Consider the following 24,600-nt stretch of genomic DNA (forward strand, 5'->3'; position numbering starts at 1 on the left):
AAAATTTTGGTAAACATCAAGGACAACCCACCTTGTAAACATCAAAGACAATGTAGTGACTTCCTCGCCACTTCAGAGAGAATATGAAGGAGGAAGAGGAGGCAGAGGCTTGTAACTTATTCTGATGGCGTATCTCCTCCCCATCAGTCACGCACGGCTGCTAATCCTCCACAAGGAGGAGAGAAAAAAGCAAAAGGCAGCGAGAAAGACGAGGGCGGAGGGCTAGTTAAAAAGATGTGACAGAGCGGATTTGCATTTGGCGGCAAGGCGGCGACGAGAAGGAAAAAGAAAAAGTTGAGGGACGAGGGATGAATCCTCAATGGGGGTGGCCATTATCCCCCCGGCAGAGAGCGGAACAGACCGACGCAGGCGAAGGTGAACGGTCGTCGCGGCCCATTAGCAACACTCTTTAACCTTTTTTTCATTCGCTTTCATCGCAGGTGCTCGAGCAGAAATGTTTGGGGAGGATGTTGGATTATTTAAAGATGTCGGTCGCCCGTCATCCCGGTTAACAATCTGATGCAGTGATTTTAAATTTGATCCTAATGGAGAGTAGTGACGACAGTCATCGGTGCTTCATCGCTCTGGTCGTGTGTTGTTGACAGTAGAGACAAGCTAATCATTTATGAACCTAATTGACGTCAATGACATTTTGGTCTTCATTGAATTTAATATGCTTTTAACATTACCTAGGCAAAGCAAGGCAGCTTCATTTATAAAGCACATACACAATTTGCACTAAGTAGTTACGAAACAACATATAAAGGCAAGATTAAAAATCAAAATCCATCCATCCATCCATCCATCCATCCATCCATCCATCCATCCATCCATCCATCCATCCATCCATCCATCCATCCATCCATCCATCCATCCATCCATCCATCCATCCATCCATCCATCCATCCATCCATCCATCCATCCATCCATCCATCCATCCATCCATCCATCCATCCATCCATCCATCCATCCATCCATCCATCCATCCATCCATCCATCCATCCATCCATCCAATCTCCGTGTTCCTCACTGTAAAAAGAAACTTGGGTTGTTGCCGTATCGATGCAGCATCCTCCCGGTCAATCGTGCGCAGGAGATTGTTATTTCACAAAATGGCACAATAATCACAATACACAACACAAATCAACTGTAAAACATACATAACGTCACATTTCACATGGTCCAAATTGACTTTGATGCTAACACAAAATATGCACATTAGCTTCATTGGAAACTAAATTGTTTTTTTTTTTTTTATGCTCACAAAACCACAAACGCTATTTTCATTAAAAACTAATTTGTCTTTGATGTTTATGAAAACCATGTACATTAGCTTTATTGGCCGTTTTAAATCATCTTTGATGTTTACATCCGATCGCTTCCCTCTTCTATTCGCTGCACTGCACTCTACTGCTAATTAAACGTGTTGCACCCTCATTACCCACAATTCCCTCGGCCACCCGGGACACTTCATCTTCTCGATCTCCGTTTTTTTTTTTTCTCTCTCTCTCTTTTTTAAAGAATAATTGCCCCTCTGATGGGTGATGTGTTTTCATCTCTCTTCCGGGACAGCAGTTAAGTGACGCACCATTGGCCAACAGCTCCAGCAGCAACGGGCGCTGCCTTTGCATGACCTGCTGAGTCAGCACACACACATTCTCACACACACGCTAAAAAGCCCCCGAGAGATGGGTGTGACCCCATTCTAACATTGAAAGAACACTTCTCAGTACGCGTCCCAATTTAAAGTAATGAGGACGTCTTGGTCAATTATTGATCTCTTGAATAATTGCTTTGCGTCTACAATTACAAAAGCAAGGCCGCTCACACTTAATATATCTGGAACGTTCTCTTTATGTCTACTTTTCTTTTTTTTCTTTTGGCGAAGAGACTTCAGGGGAGCCCCCCGAATGGCCTTAAAGCTCATTTTGTGCTTGCTGCAATTTTCACACAATGTGCAGTAATGTGCATCATCATGCTCGTGTTTACTAATCTAATTGCCTCGTTATTACCGTTTTACTGGAATATGACTACAACAGCACTGAAACCGGCATAATTGGACTTTTTATTATATTTCCGATGCGAAATGCAAGCAGAGTCCTCAGCGATGCGCCGACAGTTTTACTGAAAATCAAAGACAATTTATTCCTCAATGAAGCTAACAAGTATTTTGGGGGAAGAGCAAAAATACGTGGTCGAGGAATAGTTGAATTTATCAAACTCAATTTTATAACCTTTGTTCAAATTTGGGACCCTACTTGAAAAGCCAAACCATCCTTTGAATACCCGTTCTTAGTACCCTAACTATTTTAAAACCCGAGGACACACATTCTGAGAGATTATTTCTTTTTAACTTCATTTATTTTCACATTTAATTTCTACAAATCTTTGCAAATATTATTAACATTGATGTTTACAGTGACGTTGACTCGCTGTTTTTATATTCAAATACGAAAAATAAGCAAATCGAAAATTTGCTGACATTAGCTGAGACCGACGGACGACTCCATCTTTTTTTTCTCACTCCACGCGGTCCTGCCTTGACTACACCCGCATGTACTCCAGTCGGCCGTTAATGAAATGAACTCCACCATCATTACCCTCAATTCTCTGTGCCACCCAGGACATTTCCTGATCCCGCTGTTTTTTCTTTATTTTGTTTTAAAAATAATTGCCTCTCTGATGGGTGATGTGTTTTCATCTCTATTCTGGGAATCAACCACACCAGTAAAATGGATCTGCTGCAGAATTGAGCTTTACTTGCCTTTGTGGTTTACAAAATCACATATGTTCAAATTTTATGTCATTGGAGAATCAAAAGTGTCTTAGGTTGTTTTTTTTCTGCCCAAAAGATTCATTTTGTTTGTTGATGGACTAAATTGTAACATCATGTACACTAGTTTATTTCAATTTGTTGTTGGTGTTTGAACACAGTACATTTCCCTCTGTGGGACAAATAAATCTTAGCTTCATCGACAACTAAATTAGGTTTACTGTGTGGAACAATACGTACGTCAAATGGAAATTGGATTTAGTGTTCATACAAAACATTTGTTAGCTTCATGGTGGCTAAATTGGCATTGATGCTTAACATGTATGCTAGGTTAGTTAAAGACTAATTTGTACTTGTTTTTTTTCTTATGCAGGTATACATTTAGTACGTGGATTTTTGTCTTCGATGTTTACGCAAAAGTTTCATTGGCTTCACTGATGGCTTAATTGTTTTGATGTTTTTAAAACCATATATTTTGTTGTGCGATTGGCTTGTCTTTGATGATTAAAAAAAAAAATGTTTAAACAAAACATGTCCTTTAACGATTTTGATGCTTATGTATTTAGTGTACGATAGACTTAACAAACTTGCATTTTTATCTTTTTGAATCAAGTGATCGAATTTTCCCCATGTGAAGGATATTTCACATTTCAAGGTTTACTGTATTTCACTGTATATTTTTAAATGCTTTCTCAACCCGAGCAGCGAAATTATTCACTACCTTTGCCCTGCATCTGATTGTCAATCAAATGCATTGGTCACCGCTGATGACGAGCTGCGAGAGGCCGGAACCCTCAGCGGGCGCCGAAAGCGCCGATACCACCGGCGCGTCTGCTTGCCTCCGGGGAAATCAGCAGTGGGTGTAATTACCGTCCGCTCGCATGCCGCTGATTGATGCCTCTTGATGAAGTGGCGACGTGATTGAAGAGTGAAGACGCTTGGGGGAAAAATGCAGACGAGGTCTTTAACTGGCGGCCGGGTGGACGGGAGCCCTGGGATTGGTCGCCGCCCTCACCCGTAGTCGCTGGTTTGTCCCCGTCGCGTGATGACAGAACCGCTGTGTCAATTAGAGCCATCAGTGGGCCTCATTTCTTAACTGTGTGTGACAAATATTCTTTTGTGAACGTCACGGACAAATCAGTCTTCAGCTAACATAACATTCTTGTTTTTGCAAAAAGAAACCTATTTTATTCGTGAAGAGACACTCATTGTTATTTTCCTAAGCACCAATAACAGTTTTGTGTTGTCAGTGAAAGTCTGTAACCTTTTTTTTTTTTTTTATAAATGTCAAGGACAGTTACTATTTATCAGATAACCAACTTTATTGCAAAAGACAGTGTTGAGTTTTTAGTGATATTAACGTCTTTTTGTAAACAATAAGGGCAAGCGGAGTCCATTTTGTAAACAAAGACCATTTTCAGCCTTCAGCGAACCTGTTTTTTGTAAACACTGAGGACAACTCCGAGTCTTCAGCTGAATTTGCAATTTGGATATAGTTAGAATTTTTTCGATTAGGAAACAGAAAAGATAGCCCCAGGTTAAAATGTTACTTTCGCCTGTTGACAAAATTCAAGTTATTTTTAATCTTTCTAAAGGATTCACACTGGCATCTCGCCTTCACTTGACTTCCCTAATCAACAAGGCAGCTGCGGTTCCACCCCTCCACCCCACAACCTGCCCGCCTTCCCTAATCGCACGCAAGCTGCCATGACAGGTAGGAATTTGCTCCAGATTACGGCTGTAATATTTTGGCATTAAGGTGAATTAATGCTGCGGTGAATATGGGAAAATGCGAGTAATTACTCAATCTGCGACACCCTTAAGACGTTTTAGGGACAACTCGTTGGATTTTCTCCCCTCCAGAAGCTGCCGTCCCTCCCCAGCTGTCATCTTTAGCCTCTGCTCAAATGTCACCCGGATTTGTTGCTTCTCTCCTGCTCGGTAGCACCAAAGTGTTAGAAAATCAGTCATCTTCAATGAGTACTTTTTGTTTTTTTTGTTCTGACAGGGGGAAGACAATTAAGCAACCTTGCCTCGTGCCGATAGTTAAAAAAAAAGGCTAGTCTTGGTACCGATACCAATATCTGGTATTGGTACTTTCCTTTTTTTTTTTTTTTTTAAAAGCGTCATTGAACTAAAAAAAAAATTCTGTAAGCAATACAACGATTTTGTGCCATACGTACACTTGAATTGTGTATTATCCAATAATCGAGACAATTTAGTTTTCAATGAAACTCACAACAGGCTTTTTCGATTACAACTCTGTTATTTTTGTAAATATCAAACCATTTAATCTTCGCCCACCCATCCAAGATGATGTGATTAATGGTGTTTTTGAGTCCTTCAGTTAAACAGAGATTCATTCAACATACCAACATACAGAAAAGAGGATTTAACATTTCATTTCACTAAAACACATCCAATGAACTACAGCTAACATAAAATTGCATATAAATGTACAGAACAAGTACAAGTTCTCCATGGTGGTTTGCAGTTCAGCAGTTTTGTGCCATCTTCGACGAGTTATGTTTTACTAAGAAGTATTTTGAGTTGAGAAGTAAAACAATAGATCTTGTTTGGTGAGGTTTTAAAGACAAAAAAGAAAAGCCAGGTCGCTTTGAAAAATCTGTTAGTTGGTCATATTGTGATCATGCTCGAGGTGTGTCTACAGTGAGGTCAAAAATAATCGTAACTGCCTGACCTGACGATTTCCAGGTGGATTTTTATTCAATAAAAGTAGATATCAGCTGCCAGGCATCCGGTCGGAGTCAGGGTCACTACATCAGAAAGTAGATTACAGCGCTTCCCATATTGTATTCCGGCTTTCAGCCGATAATCGGTTTCCTCATGTTTGTCAATGATAAATGCTCGGTTACTTCCAGGTGGAAGGAAGATGATTGACCACTCCAGACGTGAACTAAAAAAGAACAATGATTTAAAAAAAAATAGTTGGTTGTGGCATAACGAGACATACCATGAAATTCTTTACGGCAAGACCCCGCTCTGTCTTGGTGCTCTTTTGCCACCTTGTGACGTCATGGTCTAAAGGTGTATTTCTCACTTCCTTCCTACCCTTTACACTTTCCTTCGTCACCCCCCTCCTCCCCCTCTTTGTCTCTTGTCTCCTGTCTGGTTTGAAGGCCCGGAGGTATCGGCTTGGCCTGCTGGGACATAGCGGATGAATATTAAAGCGGGAGTCTCAACGGGAGGACACTCTCTGGCTGCAGATGCAGGGAAATATATTCCTTACAAAAAGTCATCTCGAGTAACAAAAGATGGCAGACATTTTGTGACACCAGGTGTCTGTGTGTGTTTGGACTCACGCTGGGCTGTGTTTAAAGGAGACCTAGTACATTTGGACACAAATTTAAACATTTTGTAGGTGTTTAGTGGGTCGGAATAGCCCAAGAATCAAGAGCTAAAGCATACTATTTACCATTTCTTTTCGCGGGCTGTGGTGTTTCGGGCAATGGAGCTACTGCTGTCCCTAACGCAACGTTGCTTTACCATCAACTGAGCCAGAATCCTGGGAAAAAACATGGCTAGGAAAAAGATTCTGTGGTCCAGCCATATTTTTTTAAACCACAATAGGGCACAGAGTAAAGAGGATATTCGTGTACCATACAAGATGGAAATTGAAGGGAACGAGATGCTACAAAAAAGATGCTTGTACATCCTCTGGAAAGTCACTATTTTCAAAGATATTGCTTTACTTGGTCTTTGTTCAACTATGGCTTGTTTCAGAACTTGGTACCTAGCACCGTGATTCTTCCCATTTCTTCTCCCCCCCCCCTCCCATTTAGCTTTTCTGTACCTACTTCCTGAGATCTGTCCTTTTCGCTGACATTTGCGCAAATGCTAAAGGGTCCGGGGCTGTTTGCCTTCCCCCCCTTACCACCTGCACCCCCCGTGATGGAAGACGAGGAGTCTGGCTCGCAGCGCTCGGCATATGAATTCAGCACGGCCCTGATTCATGCCGGGGGATGAAATCCATCTCTGTGTGATGAGACAATGATTTGCCCAGCTCCATTGTGGCGGCGGAGGGCCGAATTTGCATGTAAATGCGTCGGGGAAATGATTTGGCGAGATGTTGTTGCCCCGCGTTCACCTCACAACGAGTTTTTCCGTGCCGAATAAAACACATTTACATTTTAAATTTCAATTGAAGCACAGGTGAGGCTCGCATGAGCACAGATGACGAGCGCGATGAAGATGGGAATGAAAGGGAGGATCGTATTTTAACAGAAAGCTCTATTGAATGATATTTATGTGTGGCGCTTCTGTCTACTGGGAAGCAGCTGCTATCACTATCAGGGAAAATTATTATGAAAGCCCACGTATGCAGTGCGGTAGTCCTCTTGAAATTGTTTCCTTTCGGCTCTCACGTACTCACGCGCTCATTTCCACAATTATCGGTCCTCCTAGAAATTTTGCCCAATTGTTAACAAATTTGAACCTTGTGCACCAGACGGGAGGAACAACAGAGGTTCAATTCCGGCTACAGCCTTCTTGTGTGGATTTATGTTCTCCCCGTCCCTGCGTGGGTTTCATCCGGGTCGTCCGGTTTCCTCTCACAACCCAAAAAATGGATGTTGGTCTCTGTGTGACATGGCTGGCAACCAGTTCACTGCCCAAAGACTGCTGGGATGGGCTCCAGCATGCCCGCGACCCTCGTGAGGACAAGCGATTCAGAAAGTGGATGGATATACGAGACAGACGAATGCCGCTAAATTGCATCTTACATCTTTCATTACTAAATGGGCAGAGAATGGTGGCAACATTTGATCAGTTGCCAAAAGCACAAGACTCTAATTAGTTGAGTTTGAAAATACAGCCCCCTGAAGTCAGTTTCCCTCATCAGCTTGACATTTGATAGTCATTTCTATCATCTATCACACACACACACACACACACACACACACACGCTTGATTTCAGCTTGAAAATACTTTGCCATTTTGGTTTGTCGTGGTAATTTTCGGGTCATTTTGGCCATTTTATTAAAGACGAAAATGTGAAAACAACATCAGCAGTTCTTCTAATGATCATACTTGTCGTAATTTCCCAGTTCTTTAAGAAACGGGTGGGAGGGAAAAACAAAACAGGTGATCCTTGCATCGGAAGGAATTCAATAATGAAGCAGATGAATGCATGATGCTAACGTAATTAGCCTGATCAGCTCCCGTCCGCTCTGATTTGAGTCGGATCGATTGAGGCTGGATCAATAACAAGCCGAGAGAGCTTGTTAGTCTCAGATGCGCTTCTGATCCTCCATTTATGGGCATGTTAATCATCTCGTTTCAGGCAGAGGCGTTTAGCTCTTGTCTCTGGACGCTTGTCATTTTCATTTGAGGATGTTATTTACGCTAAGATCTTAAATTAGCCTCAATCAAAGGCACTCTTCGGTGTTAAGGAGTAAAAAAAAAAAAAAAAAACAACAAAATATCTCACATCCACCCGTGAAGTAAAAGTTATTTTCTGTGATAGTGCTAATTAGCACCTGGCTAATGGGTCTGCTAACCATGCTAACTCAGCAGAGTATCACCTCACATAAATCACAGCTTAGGCTTTTAGTATTCTTCATCTTAGCTAAGCTATTATTTAAACTGCGGGCAAATGACAATTTGAACGTCAAACCACAAAACCTGAGAACCCTGACCAAGGAACATCTCAAACTTCTTTGTCCTGCATCGTTTGCATGACTTTGCCGAAGCATTCCCGCGAGAAAGAGGTAGTGAAGCGAAAAGGCCGTAAAAAGTGTCAAAAGGACATTTCTGTAATTCACCGGCGAGGTTACGATTCCCAACTGAGTCCGAGGGAGTTTGCGTTAAGCGTCGCGTCCTCGGTCTTGGAGCTCTTTCGCTTAACCTGCCCTCCTCTAAATGTAAATGTGGGGAATGATCAAGTTTTACGGCGGGGAGACTCTGCACACTTGACGAGGGAATCCTCCGCGAGATGAAGAGCCTGCTCGAGGGACGACAGTCACCAGAATGCACTCGTCTGAAGAGAGATGATCATAATAATGTGTTTCTTGATAGGCATCATTATTAAATCCAATGAAAGTGTGAACCTGTGATTTAAAAGGCCACCTCGGTACGTGCGGGAATCTTTGAAGATTCAGCCTCTGATGCCTGTTTCATTTAACAACCAGGAATTTGGTGGACTCATCTGTATGATTAGACCCACCAAAAAGGCATGCCTGAAAAGACACAGAAGAGTTCTTTCTGGTTTGAGGCAGCCAATTACCTGCAATCCCTCCTCCTGGAATACGTTTAGAAACTTCAGCTCCTTGAGCCATTTCCACTGAGTCGACTGCTGACATGTCTTTCAAGAATGGACCTACTAAAAGGTCTCGGGAAGTCTTGCTTGAAAAGGTACTAGAAGGTCCTCTTGGGATTTTTTTGAGGGGGAAATTGAGCCCATGAGTCCAGTTTGACTGAGAAGCATGAAATTTAGTCAGCGTGTTTATCATGAGTAGACCCACAAAAAGCTCTGCATAAAGAGACGTCCATCTTGTTTTGAAGGAACCATCTGTGATTGATTTTGACTATTTTTAGTGATGCAAACTCCTCTTAAAGAAACATTTGATTTTCAACTCTTATGTGCGGATATAGCAGGTTGGTAACGTTTAATGAGTCAACTGCATAAGGTCAGAGATTGACGATGTGATGTCTTCAAAAACCTTTTGGAGGTACTTCAAATTGGATGACATTTGGTACCACTTTGTGTACACCTGCAATGAACAGTGGGAGTCGTACCTTTTCAAACAGTCACTTCCAGTTAATTTCGTGCAATTTTCTTTAGTCCCTGTGTGGATGACTTTGTTTTCTTTGAATTTTCCATCCAACACGGTCAAAATAATCAAATCTCTCCACCGTCAACATGCTGGGAATTGTGCTTCAGATTGGCAGGGCAGGTGTCAACTTCCCACTGCGGCGCCAAGTGAGCAAGAAAGGCTTCCTGGTAAAAAGTCTTTTTTTGGCGTAAACATGGATGAATATAGATGCGCGGCACCTTCTGTCGCCGGCTGCCTCGTCCATTTGTCTCCATTAGAGGTCCGCGGGGTGAATTAGGCTGTGCATCTGTTGTAGGTCATGTCTGCAACTGTCAACAGCCGTATTACCGCACATGGGGGGATTGTTGTTTGTGGTTGCCAACTAAGTTGGACCCCACTATTTACACCTGCGTAACCTTCTGGATGTCCTTCTCGTTCACCTTTCATCTTCTGTCATAACTTTTTGTCTGTGTACATCAGAGTAGGGTTTATGTTCATTCATAGACTCCTGGTCTGCTTTGTCTTTATCTTATTCTAAAAATGTTGCTCTATATATATATATATATATATATATATATATATATATATATATATATTTTTTTTTTTATATTACATACTTGTTTTCTGTTTACTTTTTTTCATTTTCATTATTCCAAACAATCTGCTTTGTGCACTATGCTGCTTCAGGCTTTCTACTGCATCACTTGAAATTCTTTTTCCACTTGAAAGACTTCTTGTTAGTTTTGTTTTTTCAAAAATCCAATTTTAATGTAATTTTATTTGCTTAAAGAAAAAGCACATAACAATTGAATTATTTAAAGCAAGTTTTGCTTTTTGTTTGTCTTTCCTTCCGGGATTTGCTTTCTTCCTCCTGTTATCAAACGCGTCTTTGAAATTGTTTTTTTTCCAGCAAGTTTTTCGCAATATTACGTTGTATCAACTTCCAGAGCCGAGAATTAAACAAACAAATAAACAAACAAACAAACAAGTAATACTACAGATAATATGAAATCAACCACTTCCTCTTGGGAATGCGTCGCTTTTGTTGAAACGTATATCAACACGAACCTAGATAACATTTTCACTTCCACTAAAACTCAAATCGATAACGTCTCTGTCTGTTCTCTGTGTTCCAAAATGTTTCTCAGAATAACCCTAAAAAGCAGCATTTTTCAGCACGTCCTCAAGTTTAGTCAACACAACACTTGATGAGTCACTCTTATTTATGACGCAGTCAAAGTGTGCTGGGATGTTGTTGCAAAGTACTCTCTTATTGCTTAGTCAGTGCAGTCGATAAGCTAGTGCAGCGTGGCAATAAAAAGTAGTAAATCATCCACATAATTAACTCAAGTCGAGCCCCTTAAAGTCATTAAATCTCAGACTGCTTTCACACCATCGAGTATTGGACTGGCAACGTGGTCCAAATCGCTCCTCACAGATTTCATTCAAATTCAGTCCTCACAGCTCAACTCGATACGTAATATGAAAGAAAATCTGGCATTTCATTTCAAGATTTTGGCCAACCAAATCTCAACCTTCTATGCCAGATAGAGGGGAAACGCCAAGATGCAAAAGAATTATTATTTTTTTAATAATAATAAGCCTCCACAGCTAGTTTGACTCATTACATGAAATTTAGTGAGCATGTCTACTGTGAGATGAACCACAAAAAAGTCATGCCCAAAAAGTCAGTCAGGAGGAAGTCATAGCAGCCATACTAAGAATAATTTCCAGATATCCTTGCCAACATGAAATTTGGTAGGCAGACTACGTAGATCCACCAAAAAGTCTCTAGAAGCAAATACTTGAACATTTTAGGGAGTTTGCCTTTTTCATTTAATGGAGCCATTGCAAGCTTAATTTCCAGATACCTTTGCCCCACAATTTTGGGGATGATTTTTAGCCCCCAAGCCCGTTTAACTCAGAACCAAAGAATTTGATAGGTATGTCTGTCATGAGTAGAACCCCAAAAATGAGTCAAGAATCCATACCCAGATTGACACCAGAAGTCAGTCATTTAATTTGGTTTAAAACAGTTCTTTTTAGGTTAATTAGGTTGTCTGGATCTGGAATAGATCTCTAGAATAAACGCTTAAATCGTGAATGATTTGTTTTGACAGTAAGGCCCCCAAAGCTAGGAACATGAAATTTGGCAAGAATGTCTATCATGAGTAGACCCCCAAAAAGTAAAACTAAAACAGGCAAAAATAAAAGTTTTATTTTACTTTAAAGTGGCCATTTTGAGTCATTTTCTACATTTTCAGATGTCCTCCAAAGACGACTCTTTGTCCTGTTGCCAAAACATAGCATTGATTTCAGCTGCTGTTTACCTTGAATAACAAAACCCAGACGCGTTAGTTTCTCCCCCAGTCGACTTCATCTCCTCCGAGCTGAGCTTACGCTTTGTCTCGGCTGTTCATTCGATACTTTTGAGGCGGACGGGTTTTTCTTTCGTATGGATCCGAGGCGTCGATACAGGGGAAACGGCGCCGTGAACTGAAGGTGGGAGTCGTTGCGCAAGCCGTTCCGCTTCGACAGCAAAGAAATGCCGCTGAGCTGCCAAGAGGGTCATAAATACTTTCAAGGACCGTGGCTTCACGACAAGTCAATAGTTACTGTTATTAAACACACACACACAGTCTTAAGCAAATAAAAATGGTACGTCAGCAGAATATGCAGATGTCTGTTGTCAAAATCTAAATCACCAATCGGGGCACGACATAAACGAGAGTGCTAGGCCAGCAGAAAAGACTGCCGGGATGCGACCCGGTGGCCGACAACACGATCTTCATTTTAAAGAAACAACCCTTTACGAGCAGCGCTTCTTTAAATTGTCACTCCATCAGGCTAGTGACTCCCCACCCGTGCTCACTGAACTGTGGGAGGAAACAGCGAACATGGTGCTATTCACTGTGACATCATTCGTCTTCATGCTGCCTGCGAAAAATATATCGATGACTTCACAACTACTGCAACCTTACATTTGTTACCTTATTAAAGGGCAAGTCAACCCCAAAACGTTGACCTTCACAGTGCCCAGTTAGTCGAAACACAGTGTTCTGATTAGTATTTTGTTGGTGGGATATGAATTAAACAATCAAAATTCACCTGTTTTTATTCATCCCACGGGCGGCCATTTTACGACTTGCTGTCGACTAAAAATGTCATAAATGTCAATAAAATAGATGTACAAATGTAAAGACTGGTAGGGATTTATAGAAATGCATTTCAGTCAATAAAAACACGTAATCATGATAACAAAAAATAATATTCAATGTAATTTGATTTCAAATGTGTCAAACTTATTATTCGGTACCCAAGAAGTAGAGCACTGCAATTTCTGAAATATTGGTGACCCCTGCTCTAGATTTTTATTTTTTATTGTTACTAAATTTTACCCTGGCATACTACAAAGTCGGAAAATGCTACGTATATTGTGGTTTTGCTCATTGCGTGTGGTTTATATAATTCACTATAACTGAGTTAAAAAAATTTAAAATTAAGCCCCCCCGAATCCATTCCATTCTATTTACTGTATATTAAGAATGTAACCACAAACAACTACACAGAAAATCTGGCGGTTTGGTTTCAAGCTGCCATTTTAAAATCATTTCCAGGGGTCTTTCCAAGATAAACTTGCCATCATATTTGTCCAGCTGCTTTCTATTAAAATCGTGCCTGTATGTGCGTGAGTGTGTTTACACATGCCAGTGTTTTATATTCAGCCTCTCTCCACCTGTGGTGAAGACGCCTCTTCCTCAGCTCGCCTCCATTTTTAATCTGCTACTCTTGCTCATTATTAATGCAACAACTGAGGGAATTCTCACGCTCACCAAAACACACACACACATAGAGCACAGTCAAACCCACACTGAAACACGTACACTATACAGGAAAGTCCGCAAAAAACAAGTGTTGACTTTTTACAGTTTTGCCTGACTAATCTTAAAGTTAATGTTTAAAGCCAGAATTGGTACGTCAAACAAATGGTCACAAATTGAATTTAGTACTAAATTACAGTTATGGTTTCAAAAAATGTAGTTTAAAACCAAAGTAAGGATTGCAAAATTAAAGAAACTTTTTTTCCCCAAACTCTTGTGTGTTGTGACATCATATGTCCACTTGGAGTGAGGTCACTGCTGCTTATCACTTCTCACATCTCCAGCGCCTTATTTGAAAAAGCATGGCTTTTATTTTTGCTTTTAGCGATGAGACGGTCGAGGACAGCCACGCCCGCGTCTGAGATGAGGACAACTCGTGCCGCGTCTGAGTGCTCTGTGAACGCTAATCTGATTTGGACGTCACGGCCGGTCCATATGCCGCCACTAAATTTCCTGGCTGCAAATGGAGGCTAATGGGGAGAAGGTCTGTGTAATTGGCTCTCCATTAGCCGCTCCGCCCGCACCTAATTGGCCAGCCCAGCCCGGACAATTTGGTTAGCCGTTGCCGGGGTAATTACGCCGACTTTTGGATAAGAATAACAGCTGCCTTGAGTCTACCATCCAACCTTGTTTTTCAACATTTGTAGTGGCAAGAGCAGTCTTGTGTTTCATCTGGACCTTCATGTCTGGGAGATGTACGATTAGATTTACAACAAGTTCAAGCAGCAGCTGTTTGTTCACACTTTAATTTACGGTGGGTGTTAAGGCAGGGTTAAGTTTGCAAATTAAGGTTTCAAACTTGGATCATAGTTCTTGAAAAAAAGATTTGTGGACTTGGGTTTCACATTTAGAATCCAAACTAGAATTTCTAGCCAACGTTGGGCATTTAAAATCGGATTACGGTTTTAAACAAAATGTTAACATTTGATGCCAATGTTACGGTTTCCCATTTGAGTTTTGAGCCACGGTTAAGGTTTCTAATATGTGTTAGAAGCAATGTCTACAGTTTGAAATTCAAGTTTCAAATCTGGTTTAGGGTTTCAAATTCAAATTTCAAGTTTGGGTTAGGGTTTCAAATTTCAATATGAACCCAAGTTCGTAGCCATATACACTCCCCAAAAAACAATCCGGAAAAATTACAACTGCATACCCGAGTCTATCAGCCGCACTTGTTTTTCGTGTCGCCGTGGCAACCACAATGATGTATTTTGTCTGGTCTTTCATGCCAGTGAGATTTACAATTAGATTGAAACAAGCGTAAACATCTGTTGCGACTCTGCTTCCATTGACACAAAACATTCAAATAAATCCCATATTTCACATCCAGAGACCAATTGGACTTATTTGCGCCGACTGATTTCTCAGATGACAAATCAAATTCAATACATAAGAACCTCAAACATTTTCCCTTTGCAAAAATTACTTGAATAATGCAGAAGTCAGTGTCCCTTGCGAACGTTTGAAACGACAATGTTGGAAAGAGTGAAGTGAGTCGTGTTATTTGTTGAAGACTTTTCACTCATTTGAGCAGTTACTGTCTGTTCAAATGTTGCAGGCACCTTTCCAAAGTATTTTTGTTTCCTAGCATCCTTTTCGGCAAAAGCCTCTGGGTCTTGTGGCTCGGATAGAAAAGGAAAGTCCTGATGTAAAGACCACAATTTGAAGAGGTCCAATAAGTCCAGTCTCTTCCCGAGGGGACAATTTAAAGATAATACATAACAATTATATATATATAATACAATAATTTAGAGCATCACTGAATCAAATAATTAAAGGCAATAAAAAAAAAGATATTTGTGCTTTTGGGCATGTTTCGGGAGAAATGCAGTACAGCTCTTCCTTTTTTCTTTTTCGCCATATGAAGTATTAATATGCAATATGCATAATTGACCGGGCATCGCTGTGAGTGCTCTTCAAGAAACTGATGAAAAGTTAGCAGAGTAAACAAACAGGGAGAAAAAAAAAAAAACATTATGATTAAATTAGCTCAACCTTTTTCAACCCGTTCAGAATTCAAAAGTTTTTTTTTTTTTTTGTGGTTGATATGAACTAAAATGTAATTAATAACTTCTGATGGAAACAGACGCAGAAATAAACACATCAATGGAAGCTGAGGTTCAGGATTAAGGGTTAAGTCAGGATTAAGTTATGAAAAATTGATTCCAATCTGATGTCATGTTTCAATAAAAGGGTTAAAGGTTTTAATTTGAAATAAAGATTTCAAACAAGGTTTGAGGTTTTAAAGTAGGAGTTCAAGGCAGGAGTTTCAAGACAGGGTTTTGTACTTCAAATAAGTGTTGTAACATAAGGCTTAAAATTTGATTTTTAACATTTCAAACAAGACTTTTAAGTTCAAGCCAAGGTTGGGTTTTCAACAAGGCTTATTAGCAGGGTTAGTTCCAAATTAAGGTTTGAAAGAAGTTTTAGTGTTTGAATTGGAACCTTAAACCAAAGTTAGGGTTTCAAGACCAGGCTAGAGTTACCAACAAGAGTTAGGTTTTTATGTTTTAAAACACACAAGCCAACGATCACACTTCAGTTAAACTCTAGTTTGACTTCTCTATTTGTCCATCATTCCCACTAAAGAACAACTCCCATCATGCTTTGCAACAATACCGCCCTTACTCTTCATTTTGCGATTGGCTGCCTAACTCCAGCAAAGTTGCTACGATGACATCATCAAGTATGTCTCAGGCTCACCTGTTGCCCTTCTTCTCCTCACCCACATCTTCAACCTCCTCATCCTTCCCCATACCAGCAGCTACACCCCCACCCCCCTACCATTGCGAACAGATCGCTTCTGCTGGCGGAGAAGGGCTGTTAAATTTTACATGGATTCTCTTTCAAGTGTCACGGGATAAAAAGAAAGCTGCCTTGTGTTTTTTTTCCCCTTACGTGTTCAATGAAGAAGAAGAAGAGGAGGAGGATGAAAAAGAGGAGGATGAGGAGAAGACCAGGTAAGACAAGATGATGATGTAAGACCAGCAAGTTGAAGAGAACACATGAATGATCAAAGTGGCTCCTGTGACAGAAGGATCATCACTGATTAGCTGTTCAACTTTGACCCTAAGACCCGAAATAAGCCTTCGTGCTAAATAATTCAAAAGCAATTACCCGCTGAGGAATCAAACCAAGGGTTATATGATTGTATTAGTTCAAATCAACACTAACCGTTTTTGAAACCTGGGAAATAACCAATCTAAATCAATAGAATCCTTGGCGTTATTTTTGGTTTGTTGTATGACGTACAACAGAAGCACTCAGACACACTCCTTGTGGTCTTTGATGGCTCATCTTGTCCTCGGGTGGTCGGTTTTGACAGGAGAAGGAAGCAGCAACAGTGTCACGACACCCCACGGAGAAGAGGAAAAAGTAGAAGAAGATGAAGAAATCCACCTCCTAACTCCCCAGGCCAGGCCGGGGCTCCCCACCTGAACCCTCACAGGGTTTGCCTTCCTGTTGCTGGATCGCTAACGGCGGCTAGCGCTCAGCTAGCGCTCGTCTTGCCTCCCGCTTGCATCATCGCCTCGATGTTGGATGGCCCTTTCCTGTTTTATTTTCCTCCCTCTCCTGCATGCAGATGATACTGACGAGAAGATGAAAGAATGAAAAGGAAGTGACCCTGACCCTGATACAATCACACTTGACCTCCTTAACAAAGTCAAGCAGATGGACAGCCACCAAAAGGAAAATGTTTAATGCTTGCCATAAAAATCCAACAACAGAATTTTAACGTGTGGAAAAAGCCTATTTTGACCAGCTCCTAAAATATAAAACTGAAAATGAATTTTGCAACAAAGGTGAAACGTGATTTACAGTGGTGCAGCGCTTCTGTGCTTTACTGGAAACGTCGGTTGAATCATCAAGTCAGTCAAGGTTCTTCTTGACGTGACTGACTGGAGAAGACTGAGGTCGCTGGTCCAGATCCACCAGGACTCGGTACGTGTCGGCACCCTGTCAGTCAAAAGCTGCGTTGTATTCTGCTCCAGTCTGCCATTTTGTTTTAACGGCCAAGGTGACGGCTGACTGAGACAATCTACAAGGCCCTGAGAGCGATTTTCTTGGAAAAGATTTTACCAAGGATGAATGTCACTTTTTTTTTTTTTTTAATTGTGCTTTATTGGGTGCAATAGTGGAGGTGAAGTGACGGTTTCCACATCTTTTAAATGTCCTTATACGTTTGAATACATTTGTATTGTAATTGCTGTAAACGTCATAATAGTTGTTTTTTGGGGAAAAAATATAAATTTGTGTAATTTTCACTTCCTATATACTTGAGGTTCCCAGTATTTTGTCTACATTTTTGTTACGTTTAATTTTTTTGTATAGGTGCCAATATTTGTTTTTGATTTATTTATTTTAATATTTTCATCGCATTTTCACATCCTGTAGGTGTCCCAATACTTTTCTCTCTACTGTCACCATTCCATTCCACTGCATTGCATTCTTGTAAGTGTCCCAATCCTTTTTTTTTCCACTTTCCATAGAAGTCCCAAAGGATTTTACTCAAAACTGTCGTACACATTTTTCCCACATTCCACTTCCTATCCGCATCTGCCAATTCTTCTGTGTACTCTTTTTGGCCACGTATGAAATCTGGCGCTCTTCCTCCAGGGTCCAGGAGGCGTGTGGAGTTTGGGGGATGAGGGGGACGGGCCGGGAACGAAGAAGGCGGATCACAGACGACGCGAGCGAAGCCAAGGAGGCCGACGGCGCTGGCATAGCGATGGATGGCAACAACTTGTTCAAAGGCGGCTGATGAAAAATGGATGTTAAATGGTGTGGAGAGCCGTCGGGGCGCTCAGACGGTCGCGGGCACATCAAACACCTCTGCTGTATCTGCGTCTTTTTTGAAAAGTGCTAGCAAATCCTTTAGAGGCGAGCCACACAGACGCATTAAAACCACTTTGAACTGTTAAATTGTTCCCAGCGACGTGGACGAAGCGAAACGTTTTTTTTTTTTTTCTTCTCCTCGGTGTTTGAGAATAGATAAACAGCGGCAATGTTAAATTCTTGTCTTGTTTTACTGTTTGAAAGAGAGCCGCATCAAAGGCAGAGCGTCCCCGCAGCGGGAAGCAAATTAATGTGGAGAAGAACGCGCTGTGCAGACATTTTATTTCCGTCACCACGCTTTGACCCTCACGGTTCAAATATTAGAAAAGTTTGCAATGTGAGGAGAACAATAATGAGCACGCTGTTGAATTTATTTTCTTTTGGAATTATGAATGTAGGTTGTACATCTGGCCAAACAAGGCCAAAAAAAATCTGTCTGAAATGTCTTCCAATTTGCTTCCTGGTATGAGTTTAAGAGACTTTTTCAAATGTGTCTATTATGAGTAGACCCACAAAAAAAGGTGCAAGAAGCCATACCAGAAAAGAAGTACGCCATTTTTTAACAGGATCCTCCAACGTCAAAATCAGATCTTGACCAAATGTCTTCCAAGAGATTCCTCGAGATGGACTCTGTTCAAAATGGTCTTCAACATCGTCCGTCTGTCACCCCTCTCAAATCTGGCTGTCCAAAATAAGCTTGTGGTTACTCTTTTGTGTCTCTTTGATTGGCTGTGAGGAAATTTTCTCAAACAATCACACCAAGTGGCGTCTGATATCTGAGGAGGCCCGGCCGGCCACTGTGAAAGCCCCCGCTGCCTAACTTAGACCCCGGCTGAGACGGGAGGGTCTGCGAAATGCCTAAAAGCTTCTAATCTCCTAAGAAGTCTGCTGCATGACGAGCGGGAGGAGCGAGAGAGAGAGCGAGTGTGTTCACTGCAAGTCCAAAGAAAACTTTGGAGAATTTTCTTCTTCTTGTGCTGCCGTGTCTTTATCGCAGACGGGCCATGCGCTCCAGGCTGAGCGTTTCCTGGCAGGAGAGCCCAGTGGAATCATGGGAGGCAGGAAGAAAGCGTGTGTGTGTGTCAAATAAAACAACACTAAATATTTCATGTGCTGAATTTTCTCTGGAATAAAGCAGCTTTTGTTTTCATGCGCTCTCCCGCTATTCCCTCCACCCGCCCCCCCAGCCACCAAACCCGCACCCCCAGTCGTTAATATTGAAAGGGTCACACAACAGTCCCACGTTGTTTACACTTTTTTTGAAAATGTGCAAAAAGTACAATAAGTTTTAACACAATGATTTAATTAATTTTCCATCCAATGTGGTATGAAAATGTGATGAGAATTTTTGGAAACACTTGAAAAATGACTCAAAGAAAATAAACGGGAAGTCGGACATTATGGTTAAAAGCAACCATTTTAGAATAAATGACATCATTGATACCAATTAGTATCATGACAGGATGCACTAAAAAGTCTCATGTACAAACGAAACAGAAAGTCGGCCATTTTGTTTTGAAGCCGTTTTGAGACCCGTGTTTGGCACAAAGTTGTTGGTACTTGTGTGTAGCTTCCTCTCGAGATTCTTTTTTTCTCATCTTTTTCATCTCTTAGCCTCTCAACTAGCTTCTCATCTGCTTCTTTTGCCCCACTTGACTGCGATGATGATGATGATGAGATTCCGGTCGCCGTGGCAACCGGCGGGACTCCCGCAAGCCTGTCTCCTCTAATTCGGTCCGCGTTCATTTGCATAGAAATAACATTTGGGGGATGAATGAGCGATTCCCCTCCGGTCCCGACACGTGTCCCCCCCCCCCCCCCAAGCACCCACACCTCCCGTCAAGAACGCCGTTTAGCTCGTGACGGGAATGATGAAGATGACAACACGGAAGATGTGATGCCATCTCCGCCGGCGCATCGCTCCTCCTTTTAATGCGACTTTTATTGCGCTCATATTTCATCAAACAATCTCCACAACAAGCGGCTGACGGTGTAATTAGCCTACAGGGGTGGGGGATGCGGGTTTATCCCGGTTAATTTAGGACGCTTCAATGCTGAGAAATGGCTGAAGTGGCGAGATTTCAAGAGGGAATCAGCAGTTAAGCACATGTCCCGGCTCATTTAGTTGAAATCGCTTGTTTTCGTGCGGATTGGTCTTCTTGAGAAAAAAAAACTTTCCTTTAATTCAGATTTGTATTTGAAATTTACCCATGAATGCGTAAACGGATTGATTCGGGATTCAGGAATGACATGAGTATGGAAGTCGTCAAGATCCTCATCACATGACATTGGCATGCCAAGTAAGCGCTTTGGCGACACCGCGACATCATAAAATATTTACACGGTTGGGTTCACATCCGGCTTTCAAACAGCAGTACCGCCATTAAAAGAATTAAATCCTGCCAAGAAGGGCCTCTCCGAGAGAACATCAATTGTCCATTATCTTCCCGCTCGGTCGCCGGGAGTTTTTCAGACACTCTCGCTTAGCCCGACGACCGGTCTGCGGGAGACGCTCAACGCCCCGCTGGGATGAAAATGGCGTCGGCGTGAAAGACGGCCTCCGACTTTTACTCTGCAGCGTTTTTTTTCAAAACAATGTGGTGATATCAAATGACGACACAAGGTTACCGTTATGAATTAGAAATTCAAACCAATGTAGCGAGTATTTCCAGCCTTGGCGACGATGTTAAGGATTTCTGCTTGGGGTCACGAGACCAAGGTTAGGTGTTTATAGTAGGGTTTCAAGTCAAGAGTGGAGACTCAAAAGTGGAAAGAAGCAAAGGGTAGGATTTCAGATTTGGGTTTAAGTTTCAAAGCAGGGTTTTAAGCCCTGATTACAGTTTCAAATTTTGGTTTCAAGACAGGGTTAGGCTTTCAAACTCAAGTTGAGGTTTCAGAATAGGGTTTTGAGAAAGGGGAAGAGTTTTGAAGTAGGGTATTATTTATTTTGTTGGACAGAAAATTCCAAACCTTTTCTTTGTGTGTGTGTTTGTGTGTGTGGGGGTGGTCCATGAGGATCACGCGCAGATGTTTTTGTCGCATTTCCGTTCTGTCGTGTTCCCGCTTGGCTCGGCGGTGGCGATAAACACCGCAGATGCATGCTGGGAGATTTCAGCACAGCTGGCACGCCGACGCCATCTGCGTCCACGACTTTTCATTAGTCATTCTCCATTTTGACTTGTGGCGCGGGATGCTTGTCAACGCACCCCCGCCACCAAAAAAAAACCCCAACAACCTTCTATCGTATCCCCCACGTGAACGCTACCTCACCTCGTCAGCTTTCCTCCACTCAGCGGATGACACGCGGATTCCTGCTAGGTTTCAACGCAAGGCATCGGGCCTGTCACGTTTTACAAGCAACAACGTAACAACAACACAACAATAACACAACACACAGGAAACATAATAGTACATGAACACAACAAAGGCAAAACGCGCAGCCAAAACAGCAAGGAAATATCTGCACAATAATAACACAAGTTAATATGCTAACAACAAAACAATGACAAGATAACAAAAACAACACAACAGCACAGTAAGAACACACAAGAGGAACAATACAGAAACAACTAAAACCAACGTACGAACAAGAACATAACCACAAAATAGCAATACATTTGTCTGGAAAATATGACGTCTAAAATATGTTTATTTTCTCAAAACCATGTATGATATTTTACTCAAAATGAATTGTCTTTGTGTGAAAATTGAAATATCCCATTTTTTTCCTGGAAATATATATTTTTAAATGACCGTAATTTTCGGACTATAAGCCGCACCGGACTATAAGCCGCACCAGCTAAAACTCGTGATTCAGGGTTCAAAATTTGCGAAAAATGTCGCGGCTTATTGTCAGAAAATTACGGTACATATATTTTCTTAAAATGTAACTTTTGTCTTAATTTATTTTTAAATGAGACACTTTTATTTTCCTCAGAATTTCCTTTCTTTTCCTTGCAAGTACATTTTCTTTTGCTTGATCATATGAGGTTTCTTTTTGGGATATGACTCTGTCAAATCGTATTTCCAGTTTCCTCTATTTTCTTCCCTTACGATAAAGCAGCTGATTTCCTGGGTTGTAAAATTTGGATGAGTTAAAACATAAAAGCGCTAAAAAGCAATTTGCGTCCTGTTGCCGATCATGTCGTCCATGTTGAGTAAATGCGATCAATGGCCGCCTCCAGATGGCCGTGTGATTGACTGCCATCGAATTTGTACTCCGTCACGACGATGAGAACACTTTTGACTAGCGAGTGGTCGCCAGCCAACGTTATGTGCGTTTGTAGCGTTTTCTCTGCTCTGTGTTGAGAAACTCAAAAAGAAAGCACCTGTGAGCTGGCGGCCAAACACTCGTTGACGCCTCCAACTCTTGCCAACCTCTACGTTCCCGCTTCCCGTGAGTGCTTTTAATTACAAGCGCCATGTGTGTGTGTGTGTACGCTGCTCTTTTAAATGCATGCATATGGACGAATTGCGTTTTATGTTTAATTATAAAACAAAGCCGCTAAATCAATGCCGCGCAATCTGCCAACGTTGAGCTGACAGATGCAGCCGACACCTTGCTATGGCGACGTAAAGACAACAAGCTTCTAAAGTTGATTTTTGAATTTGAGTTGGCCCACTCTACATTATTGAATTGAATTTGATTTTTGAACAACATTTTAAAAATAATAATGAATAAAACAGAAAGAAGCAAACATTCAGAAAATAAATTGTAGGAAAAATAATCAACTTTTTAACTCTTACACTTCTACTTTAACTAAAGTATTCCAAACTTAATATCATTGTAATTTTATATCGAAACACAAATGTATAATTTACATTTTAAATCCATATGACAAAAACTTTATCTCGTCCATATCCTACCAGAAATGTTGCACCTGTTTACTACATAAAATACAAATGTCTAGAACAACCTAAATTAAAAATATATGCAATATTTATTCTTGTAATTTACATTGTTTCCAAACAAAAGAATTAGTACTTTACTTCCTTATTACACATTTGTCCCTCGAAAAGTTGACTTAAATCATATTTTTTCTTTCTTCTTTTGACAAGATACCACCTCAGTCTTGAATATATGTCATTTTTTTATTTATAATTTATTCTCCAAATCTGATGATGTCTTTTTCCTCATGACAAACAGTAAATCATTGGAACCTAAGAGGTTATCTTTTTTCTACCATTATGTGTGGCGAGTATTTTCATTTAATTTTTTTCTCTGTGCCTTTTTCCCGTCCTGGTCCGGATGACATCATGTTGATAATCATCAGCGAATGCGAGCCGACCACGTGGCTAATAGGAAATCCCGTCTTTTTGTCTTGCAGATAAGGCCGGTCGGCGGTGTGATGGATGGCGCCGCGACAAGCGCCCCGCCGACGTGCACGCACCGGGAGGACGTTCTCGGGTTCTTGTGCTCCTCGTGGACACCCTGACGAATGCTGGGTAATTCATCATCATATTGTGAATAAGTTTGTTTTCATGAAATGGAGCTGTCTTACCCAGTCTTATCCTTGTACTTCTGTCACTGTTTAGTTTACATAAGTCAATTTCTTCTAAGGCGAACCCAATAACCTCTAAACCAGAGATATTCAGCTGTGCCTTGGGAATTTGTCCAATATTTATTGCATCGTAAATAAACCTTTATTTTCTGTGAAAAAAAAACCCACCAACGCAATGTCTATCTCCCTGTTGTGGCCACCTGTTGCTAGGCAGAATTTGTAGCGTAAAAGCCCTCTAAATAAATGAAAATCAGGCAATTTGCGCTCATGTGGGGACATTGTTGTGTTTTCACGTGCTTGTTTGGCTTCTTACGCTCTACTTGCTGAATTTTTTTCTGTTGTTGGCCCCCCAACACACACACACCTCCTTGCCCTACCCTGTCGTCCTTTTCTACTTCATCCGGCACAGTGGTCGGACATACATTTGCTCTTACGGTAATGCCAAACGTTTCCCCACGGGAAGGGCCTCATGATGGCTTTACACTTAACCAAAGATGATCCAAAGCGACCCACACGGGCGTTGTCATAGTCATGCAGATGCCGATGCATGCGTGGCAGCAACACATGAATTATTTGTGTTTTGGGAGCTTGGCAGATGCGAAAGTCTTGATGAAAGGAAATAAATCAGGCGGTGGCGGCACAGAATCATCATCCCCGCTGACTCAACCAATCAGCGACAAATAACTCGGCGCTGGTGAGTTTGTCGCGCCTGTTCCCCCACCGGGCCAATCAGGAGTCTTTCAAATTTGCCCTGTTTAGGATTCACACAAGTTAATGGGGGGTGGTATGAAGACCCCTTTCTACTAGTTTGGCTTTTAGCTCCCAAAACGGTTAACTAA

At 41.4% G+C, this 24,600-nt stretch overlaps 1 long non-coding RNA gene across 4 annotated transcripts in view; it reads left to right on the plus strand.

Annotated features, from left to right (window-relative positions):
* Window positions 1-19,314, plus strand: part of LOC125989242 (uncharacterized) — a 35,802-nt gene extending 16,488 nt beyond the window's left edge. For all 4 annotated transcript variants that reach the window (XR_011087559.1, XR_011087561.1, XR_011087557.1 and 1 more), the window contains 2 exons: window positions 4,369-4,487; window positions 18,042-19,314. This is a non-coding gene — a long non-coding RNA (uncharacterized lncRNA). The remainder of the gene's footprint in view (window positions 1-4,368; window positions 4,488-18,041) is intronic.
* Window positions 19,315-24,600: the final 5,286 nt, after the last annotated feature.

The sequence above is a fragment of the Syngnathus scovelli genome, chromosome 1 (genome assembly GCF_024217435.2).
Source record: "Syngnathus scovelli strain Florida chromosome 1, RoL_Ssco_1.2, whole genome shotgun sequence".
NCBI classification, from domain to species: Eukaryota; Metazoa; Chordata; class Actinopteri; order Syngnathiformes; family Syngnathidae; genus Syngnathus; species Syngnathus scovelli.